Source organism: Meriones unguiculatus, chromosome 9 (genome assembly GCF_030254825.1).
Source record: "Meriones unguiculatus strain TT.TT164.6M chromosome 9, Bangor_MerUng_6.1, whole genome shotgun sequence".
Classification (NCBI taxonomy): domain Eukaryota; kingdom Metazoa; phylum Chordata; class Mammalia; order Rodentia; family Muridae; genus Meriones; species Meriones unguiculatus.
In genome coordinates, this window is record NC_083357.1 from 89,728,019 (window position 1) to 89,741,069 (window position 13,051).

A 13,051-nucleotide genomic window follows, 5' to 3' on the forward strand; every position below is an offset into this window, starting at 1 on the left:
CAGATAGGTCCACACTTCTTACATAAAATTCCATTCACTCTGCCCAACAGTTGCCCAGCAGCCTGATAGTCTGTAGGGCAGAGGCTTTCAGAGGCCCTCTGTGGTAGGTTCCTAGTTTGTTTCCTGTTTTCTTCTCCTGGCTTTCAGTAGTCCTCTGTAGAAGGTTCCTAGGTTGTTTCCTGTTTTCTTCTTCTTCTGATGTCCATCCTCTTTGCCTTTCAGGATGGGGATTGACCGTTTTAGTTAGGGTCCTCTCTCTTGCTTAGTTTCTTTAGATGCGCAGATTTTAGTGGGTTTGTCCTATGTTGTATGTCTATATGAGTGAGTATATACCTCAACATAAAACCAGACACATTAAATCAGCTAGAAAAAAAAAGTGGGGAATACCCTAGAACTCATTGGTACAGGAGAAAACTTCCTGAACAGAACACCAACAGCACAGGCTCTAAGAGCAACAATCAATAAATGGGACCTCATGAAACTGAAAAGCTTCTGCAAAGCAAAGGACACCGTCATCAAAACCAAGTGACTGCTTACAGATTGGGAAAGAATCTTCACCAACCCTTTATCTGACAGAGGACTCATATCCAGTATATATAAAAAACTAAAGAAGCTGAAAAGCAGCAAACCAAGTAATCCACTTAAAAAATGGGGAACAGAGCTAAACAGAGAATTCTCGACAGAGGAATATCGAATGGCAGAGAAGCACTTAAAGAAATGCTCAACCTCATTAGCCATTAGGGAAATGCAAATCAAAACAACCCTGAGATTTCACCTTACACCCATGAGGATGGCCAAGATCAAAAACTCAAGTGACAACACATGCTAGAGAGGTTGTGGAGAAAGGGGAACCCTTCTCCACTGCTGGTGGGAATGTAAACTTGTACAACCACTCTGGAAATCAATCTGGTGCTTTCTCAGACAACTAGGAATAGCGCTTCCCCAAGATCCAGCCATACCACTCCTGGGCAAAAGAGGCTCAAGTACGCAAAAAGGGCATTTGCTCAAGCATGTTTGTAGCAGCTTTATTTGTAATAGCCAGAAGCTGGAAACAACCCAGATGTCCCTCAACTGAAGAATGGATGCAGCAATTGTGGTACATCTACACAATGGAATATTACTCAGCAATGAAAAATAAGGAAATCATAAAATGTGCAAGTAAATGGTGTGACCTGGAAAGGATCATCCTGAGTGAGTTGTCCCAGAAGCAAAAAGACACAAATATTTTTTTTTAAAAAATGTTTTCTTCTTTATTTTATGTGTATGTGTGTTTTTGACACAAATAGCTATTCATGTTGTACTTGACTGGTAGCCCCACATGCATGAAGAGCATGTTAGATTTTCTGAAACTGGAATTTTCATGCTGTAAGCCACAATACAGGAGCTGGATTTACAATCCAAGTCTTTCACATGAGCAGCAAGTGCTCTGAAGACTTTACTTTGTTTAAAATGTCTGGCTTATGTCTGAGCAGGGGTTATAGAAGCTCAGTATCCAAGTGGGTACCCTAGTAAGGGGAACAGGGACTATTTCTGACAGGAACTCAAGGGCTGGCTCTTTGACACCCCCCCCCCCAGGGGAAAGCAGTTTTGCCAAGCCACAGAGGAGGACATTGAAGCCAGTCCTGAAGATACCTGATAAGGAAGGGGAGGAGGACCTTCCCTAGAGTGGAGTAGAGTAGGGGCATAGGAAAAAAGAGGGAGGGACGGTGGAACCAGGAGGAGACGAGAGAGGGACTACAGCTGGGATACAAAGTGAATAAACTGTAACTAATATTAAAAAAATAATTAATAAAAATAAAATGTCTGGTGTTTAAGAAGAACAAGAAAGGTGTTTACAGGAAGAATAATTATGAAGATAGGACATGAAACAAGAAGTCATACACAGGCATCTCTTCATACGCAGCACAGAACAATACCAATACTATAGTTTGGATGCAATGAATCGTCAGAATAAGAAAAATCCCCAGACTCATATTCTGAAGTTTCTTGTAAGCTGGTGATGTTCTATCTAGACATTCCCTGGACCATGAGGTCTATAACTTTGTGTTTTGATTGACGATTTTATAATTTGATAACATGTGATACTTTAAGGTAGGCTGTAGCTAGAAAATAGAGGTCATAGGGTATATCCTTTCACAGGTGTTGTCCTGTCCCTAGAGTCACTGGTTGGCATTCTTTCTGTCTGCAGTCTACCATGAGCTGAGCCACTTAGCTGTTCTACATTCTGACTGCTGGGATGGAATGTCTTACCACGAATAGGAGCCAAGAGACCGTGAATTCAAACTCCTGACAGCACAAGCCACAGTAAAGTTTCCTTTCTTCAATTGTTTATAAGAAATATTTTATAGCATCAGTGGAAAAGTAACAAAGATTTGGAAGGTTTGGAGTGAACAAAGAAATAACCAACAATGACAAAAATACTTTTACAGTATTAGTAGATACCCGCATTGATTGATGTGGAACTTGGAGACTGAGACAGTGGGATTAGCTCAAGTTGGAGGTCCTACTGTTCCAAGTAGCAAGTTCCAGGCCTGTCAGGGTTACATATCAAGACCCCTGTCTCCAGTACTTAAACAACAACAACAACTAAGTAAAAAAATAACCAAAAAGCTCCGTGATTATACATATACTTAAAATTTGACACGAGTAATCTGAAGTAGCATTATAAATGAAGAGATTAGTGAAGAAATTTTGTCCTAACAGGTACCTACAGTATATTCGTTTACCAAGAATTTGTGGTAGAAAGCATGTCCTTAAAATAAAAATAATAATTACTGTAAATTTAAGAAAACATTTATTGTCAATATGCACTTTATGATTTTGACTAAGTCTTACCTATTTATATGTCTGGTGCTAGGAAAAATCCTAGTATATGACATCATATTCATCCTTAATAATTTTTTTCTTTTTTTTTACTTTTTGAGACAAAGTTTCTCTGTGCAGCCTTGGTTGTCCTGGACTCACTGGTAAGACCAGGTTGGCCTCAAATCCACAGCAATCGAAGCAAGCAAGCTTCCTGGAGGCAACCCACTCATTTCCGCACGGCTGATGAATGGGTGTATCCCTGGTTTAGGCAAGGCCCCAAGGATTTTGCCTCAAGACTTCCTATTGTTGCTGTATGCCTTTCCATGCTTGTCTCATATGTCTGACCTCACTGCATATTGCTTCAATCTGTTGAACAGATTTCTTGAAGATTATTTTGAAGATGCACCTTCATGACAAAGTGCTGTTTTAAAGGAACTGATGATTTCATAAACGCTAATGATTATTTTAAAGAATTTCTGACTTGATTCAAGTAATGTTAAAATCCTCCTGCAGTATAGGAAAAAATACTAGGAGCTGTGTGAATCTCCATATGCCAAGTACTTGATTTACACCAAGAGGGAAAACAAGATTGAAACAAATTAATAATCAAGGAGATATATTCATTCTAGGTTTAGTTTAAGGAGAAAGCCCAGCTGTGCACCATGATAAGACAGAACGTATGAATATAGAAATAAAGAAATGGTTTCCTATACAAGACAAGACAGGCATCTGTTTCTTAGAAAAACCTTGACATAAAAAGCTTGCTTTAAACATATAATGTACATTTGAAATAGGAAAAAGATGAAACTTCTGCTTTAAACTTATAATGAGCATATAGATAAAATCACTGCTTTAAACTTATAAAACAAAGTATCCAGTTAGATCAATAGTCCTACTCTAACTCTCTTTTTATGCAAGATTGTATCTATTTTTGAATGATGTAATTTGGTCTGTACATAGAGAAACTTTGTACTAGATGGTATAAAAACCCAAGACAGAATTAAACATTATTTGAGGTTACCCACTTCATCCAAAAGTGTATGTGTCTAATTTCTAGATATATATTGTGTATATGTATGTATATAAGGATATATCTGTATGTTTACTTATATGTGGATGAATGGTGTCTTTGGGAGTTCTCTCGTTTTGTCTATTGTTTGTATGTGTGTATGAGGTTCATAAAGATCTACCTGCTTTGTCTGTCAAATGTGTATGTTTTTGCATGTTTCTAAGTTTAGTAAATGATAAGTAGTCCAGAATGTTATTAGGACTCTAGCTTCCAGCAAACCACTGTTCACTGCTGAGCCATTAAGTTAAAAGAAACGAAGGGTTTTTTCCTTTAATAACATTTAGTATTTACAGCAAGAAACTGTCAGGGCTGAGGCCGCTTGTACTCTTAGTAAAAGAGCCACCTGACTTAACTGTTAGACAACAAAAGTTTGTAGCCAGAAAGCTGTTTTGGTGGCAGAGAAACCAGGCCACCAAAAAGCTTCAGATCCTGAGTTTGAAAGTTTAGTGTTCAACTCCCTGCTACCCCTCTTTTCCTTTAGAGGCTCTTGTGACCAGTGAACCCTGGGCGTTAAACTATATATATAGAATTGAACTGTAGATAAAGTTAAACTGTATATATAGAGTTAAACTGTATTTATAGAGACATCAAATTGCAAGGCCACTATCTTGAAAGATTAAGAGTTCAACTATAGAGAGAAACACCAACCACCAGCTAATAATCACCTACGGTGAGGCCCGCTTTGGTTTGCTCTGTGTGCTGGAGCTGATCTTTAGCAGTTTCAAAAGTTCTTGTTTTCACCAGTGTGTCCAGTATTAAGAAGCAAACATGTGAAGCTCCTGCCCCCTCCAGGTCTTTCTATCTCCTGCTTCTTCTATAAGGTTCCCAGCTCTCTGCCCAAAGTTTGGCTATGAGTCTCGGCATCTGCTTCCATACCCTGATGGGTAGAGCCTTTCAGAGTCCCTCTGTGGAAGGCTCCTGTCTTGTTCCTTCTCTTCTCCTACTTCTGATGTCTATCCTGTTTTGCCCCTCTGAATGAGGTTTCAGCTTCTTCCCTAGGGTCCACCTTGTTGTTTAGCTTCTTTAAGACTATAGATTTTAGTATGTTTATCCTATATTATATGGGTAATATCCACGTATAAAATAGATATATACCATTTATGTCTTTTTGCTTCTGGGTTACCTCACTCAGAAGACAAACAGAGACAAAAACCTGGGCACATAGGGGCCTGCAGAGACTGATACTGCAATCAAGAGCCATGCATGGAGAGAACCTAGACCCCTTGCTCAGATGAAGCCCATAGTCTGCTCAGTTTCAAAGTGGGTTCCCCAGTAAGAGGACCAGGGGCTGTCTCTGACATGAACTCAGTGGCATAGTCTTTGATCACCTCTCCCTAGGGGGTGTAGCATTGCCAGGCCAAGAGAAAGATGATACAGCCAGCCCTGATAAGAACAGATAGGCTAGGTTCAGGTAGAAGGGGAGGAAGTCCTCCACTATCAGTAGACTAGGAGAAGGGCAAGGAGGAAAAGAGGGAGGGTTGGGGGAATGGGAGTAGATGAGGCGGCCTTATAGCCAGGATACAAAGTAAATAAATTGTAATGAATAAAGAAAAAAACAAACAAAAGACAAACATGATAAAGGCACTTATAGGTAGTATTCTTTGAAAGTATCCATATTAATAATTTCTAAGCCTGTATTTCACATAATCTGTAATAAAATGTATTATAAATAAGGTAAAGCAATGTATTTTTGACATAGGAAAGAAACAGTGTAGTTTGATAAAAAATATTAAAAAATACATTTCAAAGCTGTTTTAGAGCCAGTCTGAATATGTTTCACTTCACAATGTATCTCCCTTTCATTCAGTTGTGTTTTCCTGAAATACATGCAATGAACGCTGTTCTACGGAGGATTGTACAGAATTTAAGTCCAATCGTTTAGATGTAGCACAGTGGGGAGGATGGACTAAATTGAAGAATCTATCTGGTAAACAGAGTAACAAAGAAAGACACAAAACAGGATGAGAATGGAAAGAGAGGAAAGGGACAAGGAGGTTAGAGAACAAGAGAGGAAGAGAGAAGAGAAAAAAAATGAGTTATTGAAGGCATGGTGTGATTCTGAGTGACACACAACTCTGGGTCTGTGCACTGATGATGGTGACAGCTGGATAGCAACAGTGTCCGCTCTTGAGATAGCCAGTAATGAAGATTCGTTTTCCAGACACAATCTTGCCAAGCTAGAAGAGGTCATTGCCCAGCAAAGGGAGATGGCACAGCATCCCCTGTGGGACTAGCTCACTAACGAATTATCTATTTAATGTTTTCCAAGCATAACTAAGTGTTAAGGGAAGAGAACATAATCCAGGATTCAACTCTGGGCATCCCCCAGTCCTGACAGATATTTTAATTTGGAAAGGTTACACACAATTCTGTTGTGACTTGAACTATCACAGAATACAAATCTGAGTCTAGGAAACATCTGATATTTGAAAGGAAAGAAAAATAAAATAAGAAGTTAAGGGGCAGAGATAGGAAGGGAAAAAAGGAGAAAAGGAAAAGAGGGAGAAAGAACATTAAAATCATATCACTAGTCATTAGGAATGTCATTAAACCTAGCAACAATTAATTTCTGTGTAGAAAATTCAGTTGGAGAACTAAGTCAGCCTTCCACTGTTGGGAATGGATTGGTATCTCTCCATAAACAAGATAAGATATTAGTTGGTATCTTGCTCTCCTGGGTAATATATATAACAACTGAAATCAACTAATGTAATGTGGTATTATGGTATCATATGGTGGTATCATTAATTAAGTTTTGGAGCTTCTAATACTATCATCTAAAGACATAACAAGAACAACAAAACCTAGAGCAGCTTCACAGTCAACCAAGTAAAGCTATATGACTGATTCTTAGTAATTTGAATGGAAGCATTTAAAATCCCTATATGTATACTGCCTGAAGTTTGTTCTAGAGTATAAAATATAAGAAAATTGAAAAGAAACCTATGTGAAAGGATGGGGTCATAGCTCCATTGAAGATGGATTGTCTAGTATGTGTGTGGACTTGGGTTTGATCCTCAGCACCTTTAGTGCAAAAGAAGGGAAGGAGAGGAATGAGAAGGAGGAAGGAATATGAAGAAAGAATGAAATAACCAATTCACCTGTGTGAAAACTGTTATCAACCTCCAGGGGCTTTAACTAACATAGCACAGAAGAAAGGGAACACCCAAATCATAATGCCAGTTACATCTAGGACTTTCAGGGACATGTTCTCACGTAAGAACAAAGAAACACTCTTTTATTTTTCAGAGATTATGTAAGCCTAATTCCTTTAAGCAGAATCCACTTTTGGAAATCCATACTCAATACATCACACCCTGATAATTAACTTTCCATTCAGTTCTCTGTGTAGAAATAGTTAGAAGGAATGAATCTGAATAAGTGCTTGATTTCATTTTTATTCAGTCCTCTAGTTTCATTAAATGTGTCTATGGTCTAATATGCATATATAGATAACTAATTATATATATATATATATATATATATATATATATATATATATATGCAATAAAACTGACATACATGAATAACATTATATCCCTATTTCTTTTAAACATCCTTCCAGGTTGCATGAAAGTAATCTTCAGAAAACTATGGAGGATTGCTTGACAGTGAAAGGCCAGATCCTCTGCAATTTTTTCCCACTAATCCTCCCTACGGTTTGAGATTGAGGACATATTGAATTATGCTGAACTCTGTTCAATATACCTTTTTCTTTATTTTTTCCTGTGGTACTAAAAGCATGTCATAACAGTCAATCGTGTCTCCACAGATGTGGAGCAATCTCACCAAATAAACATTAAGAACAGTCCTTGTCGTTTATTTTCTTCTCACTCGTCCTTCCATAAATATTTGTTGAAAGCCTTGTACATATCTCAAGCAATTTTCAAACAGCTGCAACCACTGAAGAAATCCAAAAGGCTGAGTCCAGTGTTCTTAAAACTAATACAGGGAACAGATTTGGAAAGTCACGGTGTTAACATGCGGTTCCTGCTTTGAGGAAAGGAGGATTGAACAGTTCCCAGAGTTAAATCTCAGTTTACTATTCTTGGTAATTTGAAAAGAAAGTCTATATGTAGATTGTTTATTTCCATGGGATTTTTTTTTATATTGCAATGTTGTGACTTTCATTGTTAGTTGACATACTGTGAATATATGACTCCTAAAATATGTAAAATTTTCCAACTATGGCAATAGTACAAGAGGATATACTGCTAAAGGTATGAAGCAGGGAAGCAGTGGGACTAATTGTATATCTCAAGTGGCTGGCAAAATTTTTCAGAGTGAAATTTAGATGTCTACTTGTTTCTATGAAAGTGAACACAAACAACACTCTTTGAGGTGATTTAACTCCTCTAAGGCCTAACTTTCTAGATACCTGCAAAAGCAATCATTTAAAAAGGAAATAGTTTAATTCCTTCCTCCTCAGAGAGAACTCCTTGACCTGGACAACAGCAATGTCACCTGTGACAAAGGGAATTTTTTGGCAAAGCTATGCAAATTCTGAGACAATAGTCTTTACCAGTTTTGAAGGTTGGCTGCTGAGAATGAATCAACTTGGGATTTAACCTACAGTTTCAGAGAGTTCTCTTGAGGACCTCTAAAAAATAATTCATGAGTTGACCAGCTGTCTAAATGCAAATATACTAAAGAGCCCTGTGACTTATAGGAAGGAGGCTTATAGGAGGTTGAACCAGCAAAACCTTTCTAGGATCAAATGCCTCCCACCTTCAGCTCGTATTATTACATATTAATTTAAGACTTATTAGGGTTCTTAAAGGTAATAAGACTAACAAATAAATTGCATAGACATGGAAAGGTTAATTCTGTGCAGATTTTCACATTTACAAATGTAATGAAAAAGATCAATGGGTTTTAAAGAGAAACATATTTAACATAAAAATACAACCTATGCCTCTTCTAATTTTGTACATATTTGCCTTTAGTTTTTATTGAAAAGGGCTAACAATTTTATCTCTACTCAGAAGCAGTTGCCAGTTAAAAATATCATCATTATTAATCTCTACCAGCCATCAAACAGACAAGTATATTTCAAAGTAGTATTCCCACCCTGCAGGGTTCCAGTAAAAGAAATAATAAGGTGAAATAAAAAAAAAAAAGAAAAAAAAAGATTGTTCTTTCAGAGGCAGAGATCTAATTAAAAGGAGGCCCTAACAACTCTATGGATTAATTGGAAGCCAACGAAGATAATTGGACCTATGGGAGTATGATTACACCCATCATAAACTGCTTTTTTCACAAGTATAGGTTAAGTGCTTGATGCTTTAATTGGGTGTAGCACTACAATGAAAGTAGGAATAATATAGAAAATTAATATTTGGTGAGGCAAGCTCCTGAAGTTCTCTGGCATCATTAATACCAATATGCTTCTTTCTTTGCAAATATGCTTTCTTAGGGTTCCTTGGAGCCACTTTGATAACAGTGTGGTTGAAATTCTATAAACCAAAATAGACTTATGCTATTAAAATTGACCTGCCGAACACATGAGCTGATTTTCAATTAGAAATTCAACAAGATCATATCACCCTGTGATTGAAGTTGAAATGTACTGCTGTTTTTTGAAGATAATGTCTTCAAATGTTCCTTTCTACAAACATTGGCTTTCAACTAGATGATTTTCCAAGAAATAAAACCACAGGATTTTAGAACTTCAGGGAACTTCATTGATTGTTGATGTGGTCAAACTCCAAATCATTACAGCTGAAGGGTGACAAATGTATAAAAGGTCTAAAGAAAGAGGGATTTTTTTTAGACTTAGGAAATGTGTGACCTGAATTATTTCACAGGTAAATGAAATTTCTCCTTGAAAAATAAGTGCAGCCCATTGTTATGAATTTGTATGTATATGTACATGTAATAGTATTTTCACAACAAATATTTATGGGCAGAAGTGTCCAGGTAACAATCTGAGAATTACTGCTCTTACATTGAAAATTAGATGGAGTGTTCTTATTATCTTTTTATATAACCAAAAGAGAAATAATAATCAATTATTACTACACACAAGATGGGTACTACTTATTTGTACTTATTTGGAAACAACCAGTTTAAATAATAGGTTTGGTAGCATCTAGAATCTTTTTATTTTAATAACATGTAACAAAGACTTAGAATAAACTGTTATCACCTCTTCATTATGGATTAATACATTAAAATATGTTTAAAACTTATACCCTTCATCCTACTTTGTGTCAAGTATGTTATTGCTTATGGATGGATTCATATGCTTTCTCTCTAGGTTCAGCCAATGGGATGCAGTCTCAGCTGGGAGGTGTAAGAGAAATACATATGTAGGTTATAAAACTCAGGGCTCAGTCATCATTAAGTCGCCTTTCCCTAGGCCAAATAAAACCTACTGCTCATACCATATAGATTCCTTCATTTGTATATATATGCTTATATGTATGTTGTATAAAAATATACATATGTATGTATAAGTGTATGCATTTATAGTTAGTTAGTTAGTTAGTTATATTCACATGCATGCTTATTTGTAAATATTGTGAAAAGTCAGTTCCAGGTGTCTTTTTCGTTCTCCCCAGCAAAGTCTGAAACAACAGCTCTTCCTGAATGTGCATCTCATTGACTCACTTAAGCTGAGAGACTACTGATTTCCAACGACCTTCTTCCAGAGACCTTCCTGTATCTTCCCATTTTTCTTCTGTTCCAGCACTTGGTGTATTGATTTTTTTTTTTCAATGCAGTTTATTCAGAAACCTTGAACAATCCTCGGACCCTGGGGAAAGCCAGCCCACAGCTTAAATAGCCTCTGGGTAGCCAACCCAGGCGTGCCACGTGGGCAATGCAGATAGGTCTACATACATGGAAGCAAGCCAGATCCTCAGCCTTAGCCAAATGTGGAATTGTTCGTGACAGAGAGCACTCACCATCCGGAAGGTGGAAGGCGGAAACCAGCTCCATCTTTAAGGCATAGCATTCCGCAGCTCTCTACAGTTCCCCCTTTTTGTTTTAGACGCATCAGGCAAGAGTAGAGGTCTGATCTCTGATATTAGAAATAAATTGGGACTTTGTACCGATGTTCGTTTAGGTGTCATCCACCCAAAGAGCATCAGACCCGTCTGATACCTTTTTCTCAGAGGCGGGACAAATTGATACCCTATGGCAAATCACTCAACTTGGCTGTCAATGAAAATATGCTGGACTTTGAGTCACTAGCATATAACACGAGAATTTTTCCTGTGCTGCAAATCTGTCTAAACAATTGTCGAGCTATATTTTAGGTAATTGGACTGGAGAATTCGATACTACGATGGAGCAGCTGAGAGTGGCTATTGTCACAGTAAATTCTACCAGAGTGGATGCAGGACTAGCCATAGGATTATCATCATGGATTGCTGCAGCCATGAATCATCTGAAGGAATGGGCGGGCATGGGAGCCTTAGCAGGCCTTCTGGTGTTGGTCTCCTTGGTTTGCCTGTGGTATATATGCAAGATTGGAGTCTCACAACAGTGTGATGTAGCCTTGATCATTCAGGCCTTTACAGCCATTGAAGCAGGACATTTGCCCCAAGCATGGTTGGCTACCATAAAAAGCTAAAATGATACGCTCAGGATGCGAGGCTAAGCACTGCACTCAGGGTCAGCCGCTTTGGACCCAGAGAAGAGCATGTCTGGTTGGTGTATTGATTTTATACTCCACTGTTCCTCACATCTTTGTGGATGCTAGGATGTGAACTCAGGTCCTCATTCTTTTTTTTTTCTTCAATCTTTTAATTATCTTTAATGAAATTTTTTTCTTTTAAAATATATTTATTCATTTTTTTAATTTATTTATTTTTATTCATTTTTTTAAATTTATTTATTTTTATTAATTGCAGTTTACTCACTTTGTATCCCCCCATAAGGCCCTCCCTCCTTCCCTCCCAGTCCCATCTTCCCTCCCTCTTCTTCATGCATGCCCCTCCCCAAGTTCACTGATAGGGGAGGTCCTCCTCTCCTTCCTTCTAATCTTAGTCTATCAGATCACATCAGGAATGGCTGCATTGTCATCTTCTGTGGCTGCCAAATATTTCACTGTCTGAATCATCTCAGCAATTTCATCTTCTACTCTTATAAAAAGAACTCTTTCCCCTATTCTGAACACACATTTTCTTTTTTAGTCTTTCATTCATAAATTTCAGATCTCATCTCCTCAAGACTTAACAAGAAAACAAACTGATGTTTCAGTGTTAGGAGTGGAGCCATGGCTCAGCACTTTACAGCACTGTCAGCTTTTCAAAAGGACCTGAGTATGATTTTCAGGGACCATGTGGGTGTGACTCACCACTGTCTATAACTGCTGCTCCAAGAAATCCTATTTCTTCCTGTCCTCCACAGAAAAGTGTGGAAACATGGAAAATACCCACACAGACACACATGTAAACACACTCACCACACATATGCACTCACTTGATCACAATCTTACTATATTAACCTGAACCATAAAACACAATAGGTTTGGCTGATTCCCAGCAGTCAAATTTCCCTTTGATTTGTTCCTGTTTGTTCTTCAGAACTCAGATCAAAAGATCTGTTCCATTGTTGATGCCGATTATTCTTCTATGTATTCTCATAGGATACGTTCTGATTTTAATAACCTGTATGGTTACACTCAAACCCTTCTAACTTGTTCCTTTCAACTTTAGCTTGTACATTCAATATTTTTTATCTATTCTTTTCATGATATTTGGAATGTGTAGCATAGTTTCTGCATAGGTAGGCAATAAATTGTGAAATGGAAGCCAATGTTAAATTACTAATTCTAATTGTATTTGTAATAACTTAATTATTTGTAATGTGAGTCATAAAAAGAGTCAAGGCCCTAAGCCATATTCCCTGCATTAACGTGAGAATACGGAAAAGAAAAAGGCATGCACTAGGACTGCCTTATGTGATAAAGGCAGTTTGCAGTTTTCATAATGAATATGGTTGTCAGTTAGAATTAGATTCAAATTTTGGAGTATGATTTTAGGTACATGCAGCCGCTAGGGAAATTGGTTAACTTCCTAGTTTTCAGTTACTCATTTTACAAATGAGACTCTTCTAATTTACAACATGGATACATCATACTTATAATATGAAAAAAGGCATGAATCCCTAAAATAAAAACCAGTAATGTGTTGAACTATCATGGTAGTATTTCTAGAAAAAGAGATA

General features: G+C 37.4%; 1 protein-coding gene across 15 annotated transcripts in view; it reads right to left on the reverse strand.

Moving 5' to 3' along the window:
* Pcdh9 (protocadherin 9) overlaps nt 1-13,051 on the reverse strand; it is a 939,984-nt gene that overhangs the window by 452,924 nt on the left and 474,009 nt on the right. The window lies entirely within an intron of this gene.